This window comes from Jaculus jaculus, chromosome 2 (assembly GCF_020740685.1).
Source record: "Jaculus jaculus isolate mJacJac1 chromosome 2, mJacJac1.mat.Y.cur, whole genome shotgun sequence".
Lineage (NCBI taxonomy): Eukaryota > Metazoa > Chordata > Mammalia > Rodentia > Dipodidae > Jaculus > Jaculus jaculus.
Genome location: NC_059103.1, coordinates 54,384,986 through 54,409,970, shown reverse-complemented (window position 1 = coordinate 54,409,970; position 24,985 = coordinate 54,384,986). Strand labels below are relative to the sequence as shown.

The 24,985-nt window shown below is 39.1% G+C and overlaps 1 protein-coding gene across 5 annotated transcripts in view; it reads right to left on the bottom strand.

Moving 5' to 3' along the window:
* Positions 1-24,985, bottom strand: part of Fancc (FA complementation group C) — a 264,880-nt gene that overhangs the window by 190,391 nt on the left and 49,504 nt on the right. The window lies entirely within an intron of this gene.

Here is a 24,985-nt window from a genome sequence, read left to right as displayed (position 1 = left end):
TTTTTTGTGCTCCCTTTTCAAAGGAAGGAGCTGTACTGTGGTAGTTGGAAGTAGTTTTAAAATCTAGCATTTAGAAAGTAGTGAGTTTGAATGTCCTAAGTAACCAGTAAGTGAAACTGGCAGATATTTGTGTGTTTTGCCCACTTAACATCCCTTGTCTGTCCTTCTTTAAAAACTTTTAAAAAATGTTTTATTTATTTATTCATTTGAGAAAGAGAGAGAAAGAAAAGCAGAAAGAGAAAGAATGGGTACCAAGATCTACAGCCACTACAAACTCCAGACACATGCTCCACTTTGTGCATCTGGCTTACATGGGTACTGGGGAGTCAAACCTGGGTCCTCAGGCTTTGTAGGCAAGTGCTTTAACCACTAAACCATCTCTCCAGCCTGTTGTTGCAATTTTTTTTTTAAATATTTATACTCCCCCACTGTTTCTTCAAGGAACTGCCCTTCGTTCTTTCTATATGATCTTGGTGAAAGTATGGACCGTGGTGCACATTCTTAAAGATCAGGAAGTTGTAGATGTCAAACATAAAATTAGCAGCTAGGAAACATGCTATGAAGAAAAAAATGAAGTTTACATCTATTTGTCTGAAACAACTCAAAAACAGTGGAGTTTATTTGTTTATTTTTTGTTTTTACAAATAGGAAGAATGGCTATGGCTGGGGCTGGAGCTGAGGCTGGGGTAGTTAACAGTACTTGGCACACATACATGAGTTGCTGAGAGGATCTGAGACCACCTGAATTTGATTCCCCAGCACTCACACAAAAGCTGGGTATGGCCAAACATGCCTGTAACTCAAGCCCTGTGGGGAATGGAGACCTAAGAATTCCTGGGGCTTGAAAAACACTGGCAAGTTCCAGATTCAGTGACAGGCTCCATCTCAAGGAAACAAGTAGATAACTAATAGAATAAGACACTCAGTGGTCTCCTCTGGCCGTATTCACACTCACAGATACATGCATCTATGGATACACCACATAAACACACACACACACACACACACACACACACTCCATATCACACATACACATACTTTACACACAAAATAAAATTCTTAAAGAATAGCTTTTGCTAATCTCAACACAGACTATATATGGTCCAAGTATAATTTTATTTGGGGGGGGAGGGCTGCTGGAGATATGGCTCAGCAGTAAAGGCACTTATCTGCAAAGCCTAAGGACCTGAGCTCAATTCCCCAGTATCCACATAAAGCCAGAAGCACAAATTGGTGCATGTGTCTAGAGTTTGTTTGCAATGGCTGGAGATCCTGGCATGCCCATTCTCTTTCTTTCTTTATATCTCTCTCTCTCTAAATAAAATAAACATTTTAAATATTTTTAAATTTTATATAATAATATTCTTAAATATACTAAAAAGGAAATTAAAGCTAATAAATGAATCCATATGTATAAATTCATGGGTATATGCCATTAACCACTTGAGTCATCAAACTTTCTTCTACTTTTAAACCACAGACTTAGCACTTTATCCAAAAACTTTAGTTTGCACCTCTTTTGTATATGGACTTAAAAAAAAAAAACTAATTACAAGATATTTTTCCCATGTGATAAGCCCAAAACATCATTTAATGGTACATCTCTGCTGTTTTTATTTGGTCATATCCAGATCCACACATGTTCCATGCATTCATATGATCAATACTGAGTGTTCTCCTATAATCTATACAAATTATCAATTTTTCTTTAACTTTCTCACTACTTTTATATCCTGGAAAAACAAAGGCAATTATTGTAGAGTCTCCTCATTGACTGCATTTTTGTGGTGGCATATAATGTGTTCAGTTATCCCATGTGTTTCCTTTAAAGTGGTGGATATAGAAGCATGAGTCCAGTCAGGCTTAGTTCTTTCCCATGAACACTTCATTTGTGGTGTTGTATACTTTGAACCCAATCAGAAGGCAGATAATGCTTGATTCATGTTTCGTAATGTTGAAACTCGATTAAGGCATTATCAAGTTAATCCACCCACTGGTCCACCATCAGTCTCCTCCCTTATAGTTTTAGGATCTATGGGTCATCATTCCAAACCCATTAGGAGTTAAAAATAGTGTTTTTTCTGATTTTATGATACCAAACATATTTTATATAAATACCCTTAAAATTGCATCCATTTCAGTTATGCTTCAGATAATGACATACTATGTAACTGGTGTTAGCCTTCTTGCTAACTAGAAAGATGGTATGAGATTATGATACAAAGATTGACAATAGGTTGGCAAAACAGACAAAGTGTTTGCTAATCCCAGAAAGGTAGTTAGTAACACTGCAGCTCCTCTGATAAATCTGATAAATCTCAGCATGCCACAATGAGGACCCTGGGAAGTCACCCCACAAAGTTAAGATTAAAGCATGTATGGCTGCATGCTGAGAGTAATGAGCTGAAGTAATTCAGCCTGTACGTTGACTGTAACACAACTGTTAAAATGAAGGTCAAGGAACATGGTCCAAGACTGTCAGTGCTACCAGGTAGCTGGAGGTAAACAGCACGATCCTACAAACAAGTTTTCAAATATAATAAAAGCATGTAAGTAAAGCCAATCAAATACATGGGGGAAAATAATAAAATAATAAGAACCCAAAAACAACAGACAAGAACCAAAGGATCCAAATGACTAGATGAAAACTCCAAAACAACTAAGAGAGCTGCCTGTAAAGATAAAAGCCAAAATTGGGCTAGAGAGATGGCTTAGCGGTTAAGGTGCTTGCCTGTGAAGCCTAAGGACCCAGGTTTGATTCTCCAGGTCCCATGTAAGCCGGATACACATGGTGGCACATGCATCTGGAGTTCATTTTGCAGTGGCTAGAGGCCTTGGCATGCCCATTCCCTCTCTCTCTCCCACTCTCTCCATCTCTAATAAATAAATAAATAAAAATAAAATGTTTTTTAAGCCAAAATTTCATGAAAGGACTAAACAATAAAACATGATTATAAAAAATGAAGAAAGGGCTGGAGAGATGGCTGTGAAGTTAAGGCACTTGCATGCAAAGCCCAAAGGACTTTGGATTCATTCCCCAGGACCCATGTAAGCCAGATAGCACAAAGAGGGAAATGCATCTGGAGCTCATTTGGCAGTGGCTGGAGGCCCTGGTGCGCCTATTCATATTCTTTCTTTCTCTCTCTCTCTCTCTGTCTCGGTCTCTCTCTCTTGCCCCTCCCTCTTTATTTCTCTCAAATAAATAAACAAAAATATTTTTTAAAAAATGAAGAAATTCTAGAGCCAGGCATGGTGGCTCATGCCTTTAATCCCAGCACTTGGGAGGAAGAGATAGATGGATAGCCATGAGTCTGAGGCCACCCTGAGACTACACAGTGAGTTCCAGGTCAACCTGGACTAAAATAAGACACTACCTTAAAAAAAAAAAAAAAGAAGAAGAAATTCTAGAACTAAATAACTAAATTAAGAATTCAACAGATAATTGAACCCAGATGAAACAGAATCCAGGAATGTGGAAGGTAGATCTAAAGAACACATCCAGAATTTAAAATTGAAAACTCAGAACAGTGGAAGAATACACAAGAATGAACCACATACATACATAAAAACACATGAGAAGAACAGAGGTCCAAACCTCAATGAAGGACTGAAAAGCCAACCAAGACTGGCACACAGCCCTAATACTCCTCAAGAATAATGGTGATCTCACAGAATTTGCCAGCAGTAAGCCTGATACTAAGGATGTCTCATTAGGATCCCCAGTGAAAGTCTAGACATATGAAAAAAAAAAAAATTCAAGACAACAAAGATGGTAGATAAATAGGACATTTAAAATTAATACTTATAAAATAAAGTAGCATGTGGGGTTTAATATATACATATATTGAAAGATGGAGAAATAATAGTATAGAAACCAGAAGAATGATAGAGTTAAGAATTCTAAAGTCCCTGCATTGTCCAGGAAAAGGATAAAACAGGTGACAATGGATTTTGGAAATTCAAGACGACATATTAAGTGTTGGAGAGACAAATCAGTTATAAAAATTTAAGCATGAGGTCTTGATTTCAATCTCTAAAACCCATGTAAATGCTGGATGTTGTGGTACTTTTCTATAATCCCAGCACTAGGGCTCAATGACCAGGCCATCTAGCCTAACTGGTGAGCTCCAAGCCAATAAGAGACCCTTAAAAACTGAGTCTCCACAAACTATATTAACATTGTGTGCATATTGCAGGTTTTCCTAGGACACACGGTGCTTCCTCGGTTTTCCTAAGAATAAGGTCACAATGACTAAATCGCCTTTACTAGACTTAGACAATAATCTCAGTGAAAATTACCCAGTAAAGCAGCATGAACAAGAAAGGAACCATCTTTAGGTTACAGTGTTTGTTTTCTAAGATACAACTGCCTTATTAAATACCAAAAGTTTGACAAATAGAGAAACATGGCTAACTTGAGAACTTTAAAGTCAGTCTTTTATAACCTTATAACTATTATTATGACCAGATTAACATCAGTAAATTAAAGTTTTAAATTTACAACCTGAATAACCTAACATCCTATAACCAGCTAGGGCCATTCTTTGTTAGTCTGATATAAACTCTACGCTAATAGTCATCTTAATCTCAAGTAGTTTGTAATCTGATCAAGCATTTTAAGACCTAATCAACTTTGTTTTCAAGCCTTTTGTTTAAATCTACTCATACTTTTACCTTACAATCTATGCAACCATTTTGTAACAATCTTTTTATTAAACATTTAATATCCCCCCAAAAAAATGAGTTTCCAAAATGTGGAAGGACTGGAGAGATGCCTCAGTAAGCAAAACACTTTCTGTGCAAGCATGAGAACCCAAGCTCATATTTTCAGAACCCATGTAAAACTCCAGGTGTCATCCTAGTGTTGGGAAGTCTGACAGGGGATCCCTAGGGTTTGCTAGCTAGCTGGTCTAGCAAGCTAGTCTGGCTAGCTAGTATAAATCAGTGATCTCCAGGTTCAGAAAGACTATGTCTTTTTAAAAAAAAATAAGGTGAAGGGCTGGAGAGATGGTTCAGCTGTTTGGACACTTACTATAAAGCCTAATAATACAAGTTGGATTCCCCAGTTTCCATGTAAAGCAAGATGAACAGTGACACATGCATCTGGAGGTCAGTTGCAGTGACTAGAGGCCCTGCTGTGCCCATTCTCATCCTCCCCCACCGCTCTACCAGCCATGATGACACACACTTTTAATCCCAGCACTTGGGAGGCTGAGGTAGTAGGATGGTTGTGAGTTCAAGGGTAGACTGGACTACAGCAAGACTCTACTTTGAAAAGCCAAAAATGATGATGATGATGATGATGATGATGTGGATAGTAACTAAGGAAGATACCCAACATTAATCTCTGGCCTCCATAGCCACTCACATCCACAGGGTTGTACACTTGCATGGGGTTGTATAACTGTATACCCACATGCTCCCATACACAAATGCAAACACATATATACACAGTACAGACACATATACATGTCAAAAGAATGAGGTGAACAGTCTATCAAATACTCACAAACTGTTCTCTTGCCTCCACATACACTTACACGCACATGCATGTGGTCTTGCACACTCATATGCACTACATACCTACAAACACATACACACCCATGCTGACACACACACACACACACACACACACACACACACACATATCAGATTTTTTAAATTATAATTAAATTATGCTCAAGGTTGTGGAGATAGCTCAGTGGTTAAAGGCAATTATTTACAAAGCTTGCTGACCTGGGTTCAATTTCCCACTACACGCATAAAGCAGAATGCATCTGTGATCCCAAGGACTTGCAACAATGGGAGGTGGAGTCAGAAGAATCTAAAGAACATGGCCCAGTTAGTCTAAAGTTCTTGCAACCTGACAGTTCATTTGCAGTGCAGAAGACCTTGTCTCTAAGAAGATAGAGCAGAGACACTTCAAAACCTTGTCTCTAAGAAGATAGAGCAGAGACACTTCAAAACTATTCTCTGACACTCTCGCACACCATGGCACACGCACCCACACAAATACACACACGTACATAAGCAAAAATTTAAATAAAACACTAAAAAAGGACACATTAGGAAGAATAAAAGAATGTAGAACAGGCAATCTAAATAAATAGTATATGTTAAGGGTAGGAGTATAGCTCAGGAGTAAAACAACTGCTTAGCATGCATGGAGCTTGAGTTCAATCCCAACACAAAAATTCTACAATGGTAGATTTGAATCGAAGTATATTAGGAATTATTACATGCAAATTGATCAAAGTAATACACTAAATCCTTGGGTGAAAATACAGATTATCAGTTCCAAATATTTTTTAAAAGTCCCCTCAGGAGGGGGGGGCCGGGATGATGGAAAGGATGGTACCAACATGTGCTGTTTACATACTCAGTATGTCCATAACTAATAAAATAAAATTAAAATTAAAAGGTCTACATGCTAGTACAAACAACACATTTAAATTATACAAATATGGGGGATACAAAGAGGCTAAAAAAAAATAAAATTCCACAGACAGAAAACAAAGGAATCAAGGTTGAATTGACCAAGAAGAAGTGACAATCCTAAATCTTTACATACCTAATAACACAGAAACATAAAACAAAATATAAAGCTGAAAATATAATTGACAGAAAAACAATTCCAATCTTAGCAGAGAATTTTAACACATCTTCCTCAGTATCAATATAAAAATCTACAACTTTAAAACTTTCTCTCAAAGAAAACTCTGAGCTTACTAAGTAATCATGGATACCAGCAAAATATTCATGGCAGTATTACTCTTAAAATGTTTTATTTATTTATTTGAGAGAGAAAGAGGCGGGGGGGGAGGGAAATGGGTACACCAGGGCCTCTAGCCACTGCAAACGAACACCAGACACATGTGTCACCTTGTGCATATGGCTTAAATGGGTACTGGGGAATCGAACCTGGGTCCTTGGACTTTGCAGAAAAATGCCTAAACCACTAAGCCACCTCTCTAGCCCAGCAGTATTACTCTTAATAGACCCAAACTGAAAGGAATCTATGGGTCATCAAGAACAGAATAAACAGATAAAACGTGCAACACTAGGCAACATGAATTGGAAATCAACATGTTGAGAAAAGAAACTACCCCATAAGAATACATAAGATACAATTATAATTTCATAAAAGTTCAAAACCAGGTAAAACTAAACTGTAATGACTATCAAAATAGTCATGAAACCTGGTACCTTTAGAGGAAGGGAAAAGCATTGTGAATGGTGCTTAAAACAATAAAATTGTACAAGTTTAAAAATGCTTCTCTGTGTAGCCAGGTGTGGTGGCACATGCCTTTAATCCTAGCACTAGGGAGGCATAGGTCAGAGGACCGCAGTGAGTTTGAAGTCACCCTGAGAGTACACATGAATTTCAGATTGTCTGGGCTAGAGCGAGACCCTGCCTTAAAAAAAAAAAAAAAAGTTTATATGTGCTTTTCCATATATTTTGCTGTCTGCAACTAAGAATTTTTTTAATTTCTAGATACACATTTATCATTACACCATGCTAGGGGTAAGGAGAAAGTACTATATAACTTTCAATGCCAACCAAAACAAGACATAAGGGACTTGATGAATACAGTAAGTGACTTTAAACTGTTCAAATAGTATGTTTCCCTTTTTTTTTTTTTTTTTTTTTTTTTTTTGTATTTCCTATTTTTTACCTGGGTTTCCCATTTGGAAATCCTAAAGTGACTAGAACCAAGCAAAAATACAGTTTTAGCACTTGTTTCCTCTTTTTCCTTCTTGTCCTAAAACAATGGCTCCATTTTCCCACTCTTGGCTATGAAGACAAGAAAATCCATGCCCTTCTTCCTAGAACCTCACCTTAGCTATGTCTCCAGAAGGCTACCACACCAGGAGGAAGGACAAATGCTGTGTTAAATATGGCTCATCCTTCAATGGATAGATCTGGTAATTCCCACCTTTCCATGAATGCATTAATGTTCTTGTCCCAGTTAATCTGCAAACCTCTAATACAATTGAGAGCTGACTATACATTTTTTAAAATCTACACTAAATTTGTTTTTTTTTTAGATTTCTTTTTTAATCATTCATTCCTTTATTAGAGACAGGGGGAGAGATAATGGGCAAACCAGGGCCTCTAGCCACTGCAAACAAACTCCAGATGCATGTGCCAACTTGTGCATCTGGCTTACTTGGGACCTGGAGAATTGAACCTGGGTGCTTAGGCTTCACAGACAAGTGCCTTAACCACTAAGCAATCTCTCCAGGCCCCTAAAATTCTTTAATATGCTCCAAATGTAAATCCTTGGCTTTCTTCACTATGAGCTCCTACAAAAATACTGCTTGGTATCTCTCATTTAAGGAATTAAAAAGGGGAAGTTCAATAATATATTCTCTTAAAACTCTGGATTTTAATACATTTTGCATACATTCAACGTATACTATTGAAGTAAACACTAACATCATGGAAAGTGAGAAGGAAATTCAGTTTCCATTACTTCAAATACTTTTATTTATTTATTTACTTACTTATGACAGAGGGTCCATTTCTTGAGCACTCTTACCAAATCCCTAATGAATCAAAATCAACCATGATTTCACCTCTCCACACACATAAACTAAGAAAACAGGTGCTATTAGTTCCTCAGTACAGTTCTAGGAGAAAATAAAATGATCTTCAGAAATTTCTATGTAGAATGGAAAATCCTATGAACAAAAAATGGCCAATGAGGGCCCCACATGCTTCTTCATAGTTTACTTCCGGAAGGGCCACAGGAGTCCTTCAGAAACAAGAGGTGAGGGGCAGAGATAACATCATAAGGGAAACTAGATATAGGACGTCATTCCAAACAGGGCTCACTTAGGATCACAGCATTGCTCTCTCATTTATCAACTGGTCAAGTCATTCACTTGTTTACTAATGCTGTATTCGGAACTCCAGTCTCCACAGTACAAAAGTAAACAGCTTTTCATAGGCGCTCATACTACGCCACCCCCATAATCACATGCCTCAGATGCAAAGGACAAGCAGGTGACAGACATACATCTCATGAATGGAAGCATCCTCGTTTTACCAATTTCTGTCCTTTATGAGGACACATTAAGCTTCATGGAGAATATGCTTTACAAGGAATATGAAATTCATAGCACAAGCCAGGCATAGTAGGGCACGCCTTTAATCCCAGTACTCAGGAGGCAGAAGTAGGAAGATTGCCATGAGTTCAAGGCCACCCTGAGACTACATAGTGAATTCCAGGACAGCCTGAGCTAGAGTGAGACCCTACCTCAAGGAAAAAAAAAAAAGAAAGAAAGAAAGAAAGGAAGGAAAGGAAAGAAATTCACAGTACAAGTCATTAAAGTTGAGGAAGTAAAGTAAAGCCATGAATACCTACCTGAGTGATGACTAAGAGTGCACCATCTCACTAAGAAACAAACAGATAATTTTTATGTTTTATGTACTAGTATCAAAAGAAAATTAATTTAAATTATAGAAAACATTCACACAACTAAGGGAAATTTTTTTCTCTATATTTAGAAATCAAGGCTAACAGCCTGGCAAGGGACAGTCTAAAACCAGTGATTCTCCCATTGGTTTCAGAAAGAAAAGTAGGTTCCCTCCTGATTTTTACTTCCAAATGATCACCTTAATGTCAAAACAGCCAGACTTCAGGCAGGAGGCCACAGGTGCAGGGAGAGGGTGCAGGACATCCACTTCTGCACAATACAGGATGAGAAAGAGCATGAGATAACAAGTTCAGCTTCTCACTTAACGTACAGGACATTATTTCCCCCTCCTAACTGATAATTCCATACTCAAATTATTAGTCGATAACTTCACTTGATATTTTTCTGATCTTCCATTAGAGTCACTACTGAAGAGCACTAGGTTTTCTACAAACTCTACAAGTTCAACTAAGCTGAAATGATGAGGAATCTGCTACTTTTTAAGTTCTGTCAAAGATAATAATTATACATGGATGTCAAGTGAAACAGTTTCGAAGTAATTTAGACTTAATCATTATTGCTGAGGAGTGGCCAGGGTAGCATCTTGCACACAGAAATTTAAGATAGTTACTATAAATTATTCTTCAGTGTTGCAGTAATTACCATACCTTCTAAACCAACACAGTTGGGAAATTAATAGGATATGACTAGAATAACAATAAGAGAAGGAAAAAGTTTTTTTTTTAATTTTAAACATTTTTATTTATTTATTTGAGACAGAGAGAGAGAAAGGTGTGCCAGGGCTTCCTACCACTTTAAATCAACTCCAGATGCATGTGCCACTTTGTACATATGGATTTACATGGGTGCTGAGGAACTGAACCTGGGCTGTCAGGGTTTGCAAGCATCTTTAACCATTGTGCTCTCTCTCCAGCCCAAGAAAAGGTATACACACATACACACACACACACACATACACACACACACACACACACACACACACGTATATGTATCTCAGAGAAAAAAGGTAGAGAGAGAATGGGCATACTAGGACCTCTAGCCACTGCAAACAAACCCCAGATACATGTGCAATCTTGTGCATCTGGCTTTACGTGGCTACTGGGGAAATTGTACCTAGGTCCTTTGGCTTTGCTGGCAAGTGCCTTAACTAAACCATCTCTCTGGCCCTTTTTTTTTTTTCCAATCATTTTCAAAAATGGTATCACATGTAAAAGGTCAACACACAAATGGACAGAATTATGCAAAGCATGTATTTGCTAAAGATTAACATCCAAACCAAATAAATTATATCCACAACTCAACAATAGAAAAAATGGGCAAAGGATCTGGATAGATATTGCCCTTAAAATATGTGACAGCCAATAAACATGTGAAAAAATTTGTGACATCAGTAATCACAAGGGACGGGCAAATCAAAACCAAAGAAGTGACCAAGATCTGTCCAAGCAACACATTGTTTAACCTAAGTAGCAACAATTAACTGGATGTGATACCCACACAAGTGCAATAGTGGTACACAGCCATGGTGAGGAATCAATTGCTCTTGATTTGGCTAACTGATCCACTCAGTGGTACTAGACCCTTAGCTGGAGCTGGGAAACAAGTCAGAACCATACCCAAACACAAGCCCACTCTACAATATCAAGCTACCATCAATCACGGGGTATAAGAGGGCCTACACCTATCAAACTGTCTATCAAAAAAGTAAGTGTTATCTCAATTTTCTGGGTGCTAACTTACTCTCCGTTGGAGAATCTGCTTCTCTTTTCCAGATAGATGCAGATCCTAAGAAGAGAGCTGCCCCAACATACCTCAGAAGGGGCCCAACTGAAACTAAGGACAACTGGCGAAATAAGCAAGGGTGATGTTTTCCTGTGAACTGGATACCAGCACAAAGGGGAAGGAGATCAATGCAGAGAAAAATTAGATATCAACCCACATGATTTAGGATGGTTACTATTAAAACACTCAAAAAACTAACCAGTATTGGTAAAGATGCAGGGATACTGGAACCTTTATATTCTGCTGACAGGAAAGTATAACAGTATGGCTACTGTAAAGCAGTATGGAGGTTCCTGAAAATATTAAGCTAGAGGGCTGGGGAGATGGTACAGTTGATAAAGCTGTCACTATGCTAGTATAAGGCCTTCAGTTCGCATCCTAGCACCCACATAAATGATAGACATAGAGGGGCATGCCTGTAATCCTAGAAGTTGAAGGCAGAAATAGGCAGATCCTTGGCGCAATAGATGGAAAATGATTGAAGAAGATACCTAAAATGTCACCTCTGATTTATTGACAGAATGCTACAAAACACAGTGCTTATGGAAAAATAAATAAGCAAATCACACAACCAATACAAGTCAACATTACCAACCAGGGGCACAAGATGCTCTGTTAGGAATATTTAACACCCCTTCCAATTAATCAAAAGATCTATTTCCCTACATCTAAGTTAGACAATATTCTTTTTTCCCCGTTGCTGAGAGGCAGATAATAATGCTTAACTTACTGAAAGGGAAGATGTTTTCTTCATTATTATAAGATTGGTCAATTCATTCCTGTGTTTGTAGCCTTATATGCAAGTCATAATAGCATATTCTCATATCAGGAAGTACTTATGAAATACTTTCCTCCTAAATGACAATTTTTCTCCTAAAAGCACCAAGGTTTTAGAGACCATTTCACCATGGCATGTTCTCTATTGAGTCATTCTGCTTGACCTCTGAAGGAAGCTAATCAGAAACACAACCTGATATTTACAAAACATGTTCAATATTAAAGAAAACATGAGTCTACAGAGGGTGAGGAGACAACTTCAAAACAAGTGCACAGCATGCATATACACTCTTCAAACCACGTGCAGAGCATGTATATACTCTTCGGATGACTGCAAAGGCATCAGAAGACATAATCTAGCAAATAACTGGGGATTTTCTTAGCTCAATTCTCTCATTCATGTATCTAGCATTGTGGGGAGGTCAGCTCCTCTCTGGACCTGCCTTCAAAGTAGAAGAATCCTTTGACCACAGTGCTTGCTCTTTATCTCATTTTCCATCTAACCCTCCAACTCAAAAATATCCAGTCTTCTCCCTTAATTCTAGCCAACAATGAGTACTGCTGACTTCCTAGCACGCTTGTCTTCACTTATCTGACACTGAGACTTCAACCATGGGGAAAATATGCTGAAGAGAAACTTAGTTGTTAAAACTTTAGAAACTGTCATATTGCCTGTGTCACTAGTGATTTGGCTCCAAAATTATTTCTGCCTCATTCCATCTTTGGTTCCACCTATAGCCTGTAACTAAGTAACAAAAAAAAGAAAGAATGCCAGGCGTGGTGGTGCACACCTTTAATCCCAGCACTCAAGGCCACCTTGAGAATACATAATGAATTCCAGGTCAGCCTGCATTAGAGTGAAACCCTACCTTGAATAGCAAAAAAAAAAAAAAAGAAAGAAAGAAAGAGAGAGAGAGAGAGAGAGAGCGCGAGAGAGAAAGAAAGGAAGAAAGAAAGAAAGAAAGAAAGAAAGAAAGAAAAGAAAAGAAAAGAAAAGAAAAGAAAAGAAAAGAAAAGAAAAGAAAAGAAAAGAAAAGAAAAGAAAAGAGACAAGAAAGTCCACATTTATAGGGAGCCTACTTTATGTTAGGACTCCAAAAACCACTACAGATGAAAAGATGAATGTTCACTACTCTCAAGAATCTGTGGTTAATGAAGAAGTCGGGACCTATAAGCAGGTAAAATTTAACAGGAAGTAAGAAAGACTGAGAGAAAGGGAAACACAGGGTGTAGCAGGTAGCATCAAGAATGGAAGTAACCAGGCTAGAGAGATGGCTTAGTGGTTAAGCCCTTGTCTGTGAAGCCTAAGGACCCTGGTTCGAGGCTCAATTCCCCAGGACCCACGTTAGCCAGATGCAAAAGGGGGCATACGTGTCTGGAGTTCGTCTGCAGTGGCTGGAGGCCCTGGCGCACCCATTCTCTCTCTATATGCCTCTTTCTCTCTCTATCACTTTCAAATAAATAAATAAAAATAAACAAAAAAATTAAAAAAAAAAAAAAGAATGGCAGTAACCCAACATGGAAGTGCTCACATGCCCCAGACAGAATTGAGGGGTAAGTTGAGCAACATCATGATACCCAAGGCAGGCAAAAGCATCAAAAACACAGATGCTTCCTGCGCTGCTAGGAAGAATGAAGCTACAACTTGATCTGTACTTCTCAAACTTAACTTGTGAGAGCTCCCAGAGCAGGATAAATTCATTATTTATTCTGTTTCATATTAACAAACACAGACTAGTATAATACTATGCTTGTAACTCTAACAAAACTACAAAATAAAAATGTAAAAAGTAACACAGTACAATTCTTCACTAAGGTAGCAAGTTAACAAAATCTAGCAGCAACTCTATAAAAGAAATAAAATTTAATTCACAACAGTGATGCTCATGGTCAGTGACATACCACAGAAGTTCACTTTGTCCTAATCACATGGACATGGCCCGACTGTTTCAGGCAGATTCTGCTGGGTGTGGGGCTGCTGCATATTGAAAGATGGCTTCCCTGGCCTGCTACTTCTCTGTGCTGAACTATAATGAAACAGCAATCTCTTACCGAGCACGTGCGTATTATTTATATTTTCACCTCAGTTCCTTTGTAATGTCTCCCCATATTTAAAGTAGTGCTACTTGGTGCCAATATAAACAACTACAGGCGATGAAATCTTAAGAAGGTATTTGGTCACAAATGCAGGGAATTAGGTGTTTGAAAACATGACTTTTTAAAAAATGATCTTCAGATTGAAAAATAGTCAGTGAAATCTTTGGAGAAAAGCACAGCATCCTAATAAGACCCACCTGCTTAATCCCTCTCATCTTTAGGACTCTGAAAGCTTCAGAAAGAGTCTACATAACTGCAGGTTGTGGGCCACTGAACTCACACAGAAAAAAATTCTTGTGGTTACCTTGTAGCACCGTGCAAAACCAAATATCTAACTTTGTTTCCTTTAAACTCTCTTCCCACTTGACTTCCCATTAGGATGGCACAATAAATTCACTTTTTGATGGATTCTCTCTAATCACACAGTAACCAAAAGAGAATAATGAACATTTTTTAAAAAGATACCAACAAGCTAAACTGTGTATATAAACTTTTTTTTTAATTTAATTTATTAGTTTTCATTTCAGTGAATACAGGCAGTTTGGTACCATTATTTAGGCTCATCTGTGATCTACCCCCTCTCATTAGACCCTCCTTGTTAATGAAAATGGGTTATATGCAATACATATGAGGCAGAAACATAAACCCCTGAGGTGGAGCTTGGAGCCTCCAATGCTGCTTCTGACCAGACCTGGGTTTCATCACAGCCTCAGGGTACAGTCAGAACACTCCCATTAGTGTAGTGATGGAAGTGACAACTAGAGCCCTGTTCCCCTTCCATTCCTGCAGAGGAGCTGACCACCTCACTGTCTGCTATGGAGTGGTGTCTAAGAATACAGACAACACGACCAGCCAGAATCAGGAGTTAGGTGGAGCGTCAGGACTGGACTGGTCAACCATGGATCTGGACTGGGGTTCCATGGAGGCCAAAGACAACAAAAAGGATGCTAAATGAGAAAGGGTAAGGAGAGAGGGAGAAAAGAGTTGTAAATGAAAACAATCTTTTTCAAAACATACCACTGCATCCAAATTCTAGAGCACATGGGGAAATTTAATGCCAATAAAGGCAGCTAGCAAAACTAGTTATTCATTAAATTACAAACTAACTTCAGATAAAAGTAATAATTTCATGACAAGTATATTAGCTGAGTGTGATGGTACACACCTTTAACCCCAGTACATGGGAGGCAGAGGTAGGAGGATAGCTATAAGATCGAGGCCAGCCTGAGACTACAAAGTGAATCCCAGGTCAGCTTAGGTTAAAGCAAGATCCTGCCTTGAAAAAAAAAAAAAAAAAGAAGAAGAAGAAGAAGAAAAATATGTATATTTAAGATGCTAAAAAGCTAATTAAAAATTAAAAAATATAAAAAGAAAAAATACAGAATAAAGTAAGACATGACTAAAAAAGAATCTACTGGGAATCTATAAACAAGAAACAGTCATTAAAAACTTTAAACTCAGGGCTGGAGAGATGGCTTAGCGGTTAAGCGCTTGCCTGTGAAGCCTAAGGACCCCGGTACAAGGCTCGGTTCCCCAGGTCCCACGTTAGCCAGATGCACAAGGGGGGCGCACGTGTCTGGAGTTCGTTTGCAGAGGCTGGAGGCCCTGGCACGCCCATTCTCTCTCTCTCCCTCTATCTGTCTTTCTCTCTGTGTCTGTCACTCTCAAATAAATAAATAAAAATTAAAAAAAAACTTTAAACAGTATACAAGACACTTTAGGCTGGACAGAACTGAAGAACAAACTGGTGATTTTGAAGATAAGCTAAGGAATTCACTCAGAGACAGTTCAGAAAGAAAAGGAAAATATGAAAGAACAAATATAAACACAAAGAAAGCTCCACAAATATGACATTCATGAAAGCCGAAAGTCAAGAGTGTAGAAAGGCACAAAGAGGTACCACCAGGAATGCTCAAGAACTATGAATGCTCTAAATGCATAAATTACTCTCACCACATTGCCCTGAAAGCACTACACTTAATGTTCATACTCATATATTAATGTTACTCTCACTTCTGGTTAGAGAACCTTTTCTTTTCAGATGGCGATGACCACTGGGATGACCCAAAAGGCAACACAGTGCTGAAAAGAAGGGACAGAGGAGTGTCCACACTAATACATCTCACACCCTTGAAAGCTCAGGGTCCATTGCATAAGAGGTGGCATAAAGATGTAAGAGCCAAAGGAAAGGTACCACTCCTTACATATCCAAGACCTCATACTGCCTAGCAATGCCTACACAAGACCTTAATAATAGGAGAAAAAGGTGATGACATCAAATTAAAAGAGAGACTAATGGAGAGAGGGAGGGGATATGACAGAGAACAGAGTTATGAAGGGGAAGTGGGGGAGGGGAGGGAAATACCATGGTTTGTTGTCTGTAAGTATAGAATTTATCAATAATATATACATATATGTATGTATGTATGTATATAATTTGTATATTTTTTTTAAGTGAGAAAAAAAGAAATGTGAGTCCTCATATAAAGCCTCATAAAAGTATCTAAGAATATCACAGAACTAGACAAAAAGCCTATAAATACCCAATAAGCGAATCCACACAAACTAAAACACATAATTAGTGTTTTATAATTAAAAACTTAAATCTTGAGTTGGGTATGGTGGTGCGCACCATTAATCCCAGCACTCAGGAGGCAGAGGTAGGAAGATCGTCATGAGTTCCAGGCTACCCTGAGACTACATAGTGAATTCCATGTCAGCCTGGACTAGAGCAAGACGCAACCTCATAAAACCAAATAAATGAATAAATAAAATCTTGAGGCTGAAGAGATGGCTCAAATGGTAAAGTACTTGCTAGGCAAGCATGAGTACCCAAACGTTTGGTCAACAGAACAGAACATTTTTTTATATTTTGTTTTGTTTATTTATTTATTAGACAGGGAGACAGAGAGAGAATGAGCATGCCAGGGCCTCTAGCCATTGCAAAGGAAAACCAGATCCATGTGCTACCACCTTGTGCATCTAGCCTATGTGGGTTTTGAGGAATCAAACGTGGGTCCTTAGACTTCGCAGGCAAGCACCTTAACCGCTAAGCCATCTCACTAGCCCCCCACCTTAAAAAAAAAGTCTTTCCTTGATATTCGTGATCTCACAGTCTTACCAAAACAAGACTTTCATAATAGGAGGGAAAAAATGATGCCATCAAGATAGAAGAGAGACTAGATGGAAAGAAGGGATTCAATGGAGTAGGTAGGAGGGATTTAGGAGGAAGAAAGGGAAGGTGGTGGGAAGGGATTATGATCATGGTATCTGGTTTATATTTATGCAAGTTGTCAATAAAAAAGTTTTCAAAAAACAACATAGTGGACTCCAAGGCTCAGGGATCATTGCAGAAGAGGTGGAAGATATAATGTAAGAGCCAAGAGAAGAAGAGGACTTCTTTGCAATACTGTCCTCCAGACAAAGTGGCCTTGATATTCATGATCTCACAATAGGTAAGACTCCCTACCCAAGACCTGCATAAGAGAAAAAAAAATGGTAACATCAAAATAGAAAAGAGACTTGATACAGAGATGGGATTCAGTGTGTGAGGGGGAGATTAGCAAAAGGGAAAAGGAGCCAGATGTGGTGGCGCACACCTTTAATCCCAGCACTCAGGAGGCAGAGGTAGGAGAATTGCCATGAGTTCGAAGCCACCCTGAGACTCCATAGTGAATTCCAGGTAAGTCTGGGCTAAAGTGAGCCCCTACTTTGAAAAACCAAAAAAAAAATGGGGGGTGGGGGAGGAAAGGTGGTGGATAATGGTATACTATCTCTATTTATGCAAATTGTCAATAAAAAGTTTAAAAAGCATTTAAAGAAAAAAATTTGGGACTTTCATTAAGATGGTGGGGTAGGAACAAGCCAAAGCAGCCTAGGGGAGAGAAGGCAAAAATTAATTAATTAATTAATAAGATAGGAAAAAAAAAACCAGAAAAATACACTCTTCTACTAAAAAGTGAGGGATATAAGAAATTACCAATGGCAGCATAGAAGTAGGGGAGATCCAGATCCAGAGCAACCAGAGCCCACATAGGCAGGCAGAAGCAGCTCCAGCAGCGGTGGCACAAGTCCACAGAGCCACAGCTGCAAGAGTCAGCTCAAGCCGCAGGAAAAGTCAGGTGAGGGAATTTTACACTCACATTGGAGCTCCTCACAAACTCAAGAAATGTGAAGGGAGGACCGCAGCGGCCAATGGAGAGGTAGAGAACCATGTACATGGATCAGTGGGAGAACCAGAGCCACCATCTGCAGCCTCCCCTCCCCAACTGCCAGTGCAAGCACCACCAAGCACCAGAGACCTGGGGAAAGGAGATCACAGCACCCAGCACCAGCGACCAGAGCAGCAATCCAGCGACCCAGCCAGCCTACTTGAACCCACAGTGCACCAAAGAGGGACCCAAGCAGGAACACAGCATAACTGAAACCACTGTCCCCACTTTTACTTAACATAGTACAGGAAGTCATCGCCATAGCAATAAGGCAGGAGACACACAAAAAAGGGATACAAATTGGAAAGGAAGAGATCAGGTTATCATTATTTGCGGATGACATGATTCTATACATAAAGGACCCTAAAGACTCTACCAGCAAACTGTCAGAGCTGATAAATACCTATAGCCATGTAGAAGGATATTAAAAAAAAAAAACAGAAATCAGTAGCCTTTCTATATGCTAACACACACAGATGATGAATTTATAGAATCACTCCCATTCATAATTGCATCAGATAAAAAATTAAAGTACGTTGGAATAAACCTAACTAAGGAAGTGAAGAATCTCTACAGTGAAAACTTTAAAACACTCAAGTGAGAAATTGCAGAAGATACTAGGAAATAGAAAAACATCCCTTGTTTTTGGATCAGAAGAAGCAATATTGTGAAAATGGTAATATTACCAAAGGCAATATACACAATACAATCCCCATCAAAATTCCAATGGCATTCTTCACAGAAATAGAAAAAAATCCAAAAATTCCTTTGGAAGCATAAAAAAAATCTCAAATATCTAAAACAATTTTGAGCAACAAAAATAAGGCTGGTGGTATCACCATATCTGATTTTAACCTATACTACAGAGCCATAGCAACAAAAACAGCATGGTACTGGCACAAAAACAGACATGTAGAGCAATGGAACAGAATAGAGGACCCAGATGTAAGTCCGGGTAGCTACAGCCACCTGATATTCAATAAAAATGCCAAAGTACTCATTGAAGAATAGACAACCTCTTCAGCAAATGGTACTGGGAAAACTGGACATATATCTGTAGAAAGATGAAAGTAGATCCTTCTCTCTCCATGCACAAGAATTAAGTCCAAATGGATTAAAGAACTTAATTTCAGATCTGAAACTCTGAAACTGCTAGAGGAAAAAGTAGGGGAAACACTTCAACATATTGGTCATGGCAAAGGCTTTCTGAATATAACCCCAATTGCTCAGGCAATAAAACCACATATTAACCACTGGGACCTCATGAAATTGCAAAGATTTTGTATGGCAAAGGACACTGTGAATAAAGCAAAGAGGCCACCTACAGAATGGGAAAAAATCTTTGCCAGCTACACATCTGATAAAGGATTAATATCTAGGATATACAAAGAACTCAGAAAATTAAATAATAAGAAATCAAACAAACCAGTTAAACAATGGGCTATGGAATGAAATAGAGTTCTCAAAAGAAGAAATACTGATGGCATATAAGCATCTAAAAAAATGTTCTACAACCCTGGTCATCAGCGAAAGGCAGATTAAAACTACATTGAGATTTCATCTCACTCCTGTCAGATTGGCTACCATCATGAAAACAAATGACCATAAATGCTAAAGAAGATGTGGAAAAAGAGGAAGCCTTCTACACTGTTGGTGGGAATGCAATCTGGTCCAGCCATTGTGGAAATCAGGGTGGAGGTTCCTACAACAGCTAAGATTGATCTACCATATGACCCAGCTATAGCACTCCTAGGCATATATCCTAAGGACTCATCTCATTTCCTTAGAAGTACATGCTCAACCATGTTTATTGCCGCTCAATTAACAATAGCTGGGAAATGGAACCAGCCTAGATATCCCTCAACTGATGAGTGGATAATGAAGATATAGCACATATTACAATGGAGTTCTACTCAGCAGTAAAGAAAAATGAAGTTATGAAATTTGCAGGAAAACAGATGGATTGGGAAAGGATTATACCAAGTAAGGTAACCCAAGCCCAGAAAGCCAAGTGTCGTATGTTCTGTCTCATATGTGGATCCTAGCTATAGATGAATGGACTTCTGTGTGAGTAGGAAGAAAACTCAGTAGCAAAGAACAGTAAGCTAAAAAAAGATATAAAGGGAAGAGAAAGGAAGGGAAAAGGGTAGTTAATAGGATGGTATTTTATATATATTATATGTAGAAGAACAAATTAATGGGGGTGAAAAGGCCTGAGTGAGCTCAAGGGAAGAGATTAAGTAAAGGAAAGGTGGAGGAAAGGCTAATCAAAATCTAAAATCTAAGAGGATATAAATAAATCATATGAAAACCTACTTTTTTGGACAATGGAACACTCAGGATCTGTAGATTGTTGCTAGAAAATTTTCAGTGCCAGGGATGGGATACCTTCCAGTGAGTTGTTGGCCAGGGAGGTCTTTGATGCTCCCAAAACATTACAGGCCATTGCCGAGGCCCTTGGCTTCCCATGAGGAATAGATGCTAAGACCCTATTGCTGGGGACTCCACATACTTGGGCTGCAAGGCCACTGAAAAATCCTGCTGGAACTGAGCTGATAACCACCTCCATGTAGACCAGCTGACAGAAAGCTGGAAGAAGCTATTCTGCATGCAGTTCAATGGGACAGAGAGAAATCACCAGTGAAGATACTCAACAATGGACACTGTAAGCCTATATTTTGCCAGCCAGGTCAAATGAGCCAACGGGTGCAATAGTGGCATGTCTGTCATGATGGAAACCAACTGCCCTCTGATTGGACTGAAGGCCCACTCCATGGGAGGGAATACATCCCTGAAACTGAAAACCTAAAACAGGGGTAGTCATAAGCACTAACATCTGCTGCTGTCTGGCTAAATGTATATACTCTGCTTATCAAACTGCCCAGCAAGCACTTCTCTTAATGTTCATACCCATGTATTAATGCTACTCTCATTTTTGGTAGAGAACCTTCTCTTCAGATGGCAGTGACCTTGGGATGACTCAGAAGGCATCGTGGTGCTGGAAAGAAGTGATAGAGAAGCGCTCAGTACTGCAATATCTCTATCACTTTCCAAGGCTCAGGGTCTAATGCGGAAGAGGTGACAGAAAGAATGTAAGAACCAAAGGAAGAGTAGGACTCCTTACATGTTCCTTCAGACAAAATGGCCTCGATGTCCATGACCTCAAAGTGCCTGACACTATCTACAGACAGCCATCATAATAGGAGGAAAAGATCATTACATCAAAATAAAAGAGAGACTGATTGACAGGAGGAGGGGATATGATGGAGAATGTAGTTTCAAAGGTGAAGAGTGGGGCGAGGGAGGGCATTACCATGGGATATTGTTTATAATCATGGAAGTTATTAAAAAAAAGAAATTAAATTTTTTTTTCATTTATATTATAGAGAGGGAGAGAGAGAAAGTGAGATGGAAAGAGAAAGGGAGAGAATGGGCACAGCAGGACCTCCAGGCACTGCAAATGAACTCAGATGCATGTGCCCCCTTGTGCATCTGGCTTATGTGGGTCCTGGAGAATTGAACTGGGGCCCTTTGGCTTTGCAGGCAGACACTTTAATCACTAAGCCATCTCTCCAGTCCCCAAAAAGCATTTAAATTTTTATAATGCCCTTTCTCCCCACCCTCCCTTCACTTCCTTTCTCCTATTCTCACCTCATCTCTTCTCTGTGGTGATATGCATTTGTTTGTAATCCCAGTGATTGATAGGGAGGTGGACACAATTGCATCCCTGGGGTTTATTGGCCAGCTAGTATGAACCTACTTAGTGAGCTACAGGCCAATGAGATACCTGCCTTACCAAAAAAAAAAAAAAAAAAACTGGACAAAACCTGAGGGACTATACCCAAAACGTCGTTTGGTCTCCATGCACACAAGCACATAAATACACATGCACCTGTACACATATTGCACCTAATATCCACAAACATGCACACACATAAACACGAAAGTAAATAAATAATAAAATCTTACAAGCCACACATAATTCCCTTTGGATTTGCTGGGGAATAAGGTTCTGGCACTGCAGTACAGACCAGCTGAACCTGTCTAGACCAGATGGGCATCTCTGGGGGCAACAGGTGACTGTCTGCATCAATTTAGCAACCCAGGCTGATCCAGAGTCCCATGAGCACACTGCCTCTTTTCTAACAGTTGGAAATATAAGGTGAGGCAGCTATCTTCCACTTCAGACAAGTCCAAGCTTCTTTAAAGGCTTCTAAGTGTTTTGGAGAGCTTCTAGCAACAAGAGATTGTCCTCCCGAGAATACACTTACCCTAAGTATGTCTTCTTTGCCCACCACATTTCTGTCAACATCCAAGATGCATTGTTTACCAGACTTCTGACTCACTAAATGAGCTCCCTATGAAGCAATGGGCTGAGGAGAAAAAACTCGCTGTCAATGATGGTTACCGGTATGTGCTAATCCAGATTGGTGTTTTCATCTGCATTTCTTACATGTTGCATTACATGCTTTTCTCCTACACAATTATTTCATTTACTGCATCTTCTCCAATGCTAAAAGGAAGGAAACTATACAGAGACAAGCGTGGTAGCCTGTGTGATGTGCAAGGATCATGAATTGGAAAATCACAGATGAATTACACTTTTTTAGAATCTAGTATGTTTGTATATATGTGTGATTGTGGGTACATGCATGACATGACACATGTATGGAGGTCAGAAGACAACCTTGGGTGTTGATCCTAGCTTTCCATCTTATTTGAGAAAAGGCCTCTGGTTTGCCACTGTGTACAGCAGGCTAGCTGGCCCCTGAGCTTCTGGGAATTTTTTTGCCACACATCTCCTTGTAGGAGCACTGAGATTATATACTTTTACTACAATATGCAGCTTTTCATGAGTTCTGGGGATCTGGGGATACAGGTTGTCATGCTTGCACAGCAAACATTCTGCCCACTGAACAATCTCCCCAGCAAGAATTACAATTTGGGGGGGATATTTTTGGGGGGTGGATTTTTTTTTTTTACTGTTCTTATCTTCATTTTATTGATGAAGAAGCTGAGGAATAGGAAAATCAAATTGATTGACAAGATCACACAGTAACTAGTGAAAACAAGATTAAAACCAAAACTTAGTAATTTGCATATACAGCCCTTTTAGAGGAGTTATCAAGTTGTCAAACACAAAAAATATGTGGAGATAGTTTAATACCTGTGGTAGGTACACTTCTAAGACAGCCCTCAATAAACTGTACCTTTTAGTACTTTTGACTTTGAGGTAGCTTTATTTTTTATTTATTATTATTATTATTATTATTATTATTATTATTATTTTGGTTTTTTGAGGTAGAGTCTTGTCTAGCCCAGGCTAACTTCGAATTCACTATGTAGTCTCGGGATGACCTTGAACTCATGGTGATCCTCTTACCTCTGCCTCTCATTTCTTGTGGTTCAGGTGTTCCTTCTAAGGGCCTGGTGAAGGTTCAGCCATTTGGTCTGTCTTTTAGGAAGTAGAATTTTATGGTACCATTGCTGTTTGTGTCTAGATTTGTGTTTCCCACCCCTCCGTTGCCCTCCCCGACCTCCACATGTTTTCTGATCTTTTATTTTTAATTTTTATTAACATTTTCCATGATTATAAAATATATCCCATGGTAATTCCCTCCCTCCCCACCCCACACTTTCCCATTTGAAATTCCATTCTCCATCATATTACCTCCCCTACAATCATTGTACTTACATATATACAATATCAACCTATTAAGTACACTCCTCCCTTCCTTTCTCTTCCCTTTATATCTCCTTTTTGACTTACTGGCCTCTGCTAGTAAGTATTTTCCTTCTCACACAGAAGCCCAATCATCTGTAACTAGGATCCACATGAGGGAGAACATGTGGTGCTTGGCTTTCTGGTTACCTCACTTAGTATAATCCTTTCCAGATCCATCCATTTTTCTGCAAATTTCATAACTTCATTTTTCTTTGCTGCTCAGTAGAACTCCATTGTGTAAATGTACCACATCTTTTTTTTTTTTTTTTTTTTTTGAGATACAGTCTCATTCTAGTCCAGGCTGACCTGGAATTCACTATGTAGTCTCAGGGTGGCCTCGAACTCACAGCAATCCTCCTACCTCTGCCTCCCAAATGCTGAGATTAACGGTGTGCGCCACCATGCCTGGCCAGAATTACAATTTTTTTAAAATGGTCTTGGTTGGGGAAAAAAAAAAAACTGTTAACACTGGACACATGCCATAACTATTTGGATAAAGACTTAGCCAGGTGTGGTGGCACACACCGTTAATCTCAGCACTCGGGAGGCAGAGGTAGGAGGATCACCATTAGATCGAGGCCATCCTGAGATTACATAGTGAATTCCAGGTCAGCCTGAGCTAGAGTGATACCCTACCTGGAAAACACCCCACCCCCCTCTCCCACAAAAGACTAGAGCTATAATGTTTTCTTTAAAGTTCAATAAATCTCTTATTTAGAATTCCTTGGAAGCAGAGCTCAGACAAGCTGGAAAAGGTACCCTGAATCCATCACCTCACTTCTAAAAGAAAACTTTCTTACCAAAACCAGCAGTGTGAAGCTCTGCATGCAGTCTACCTGGCAGCCCTCTGAGAAGCAATAGGGACACAGGCCACTGTGCTCAGAGCAGCTCTCTGGAGACAACATTGTGCTGTGGTCCAAGAGCACCACCTACTGAAATAGTTCCAAGG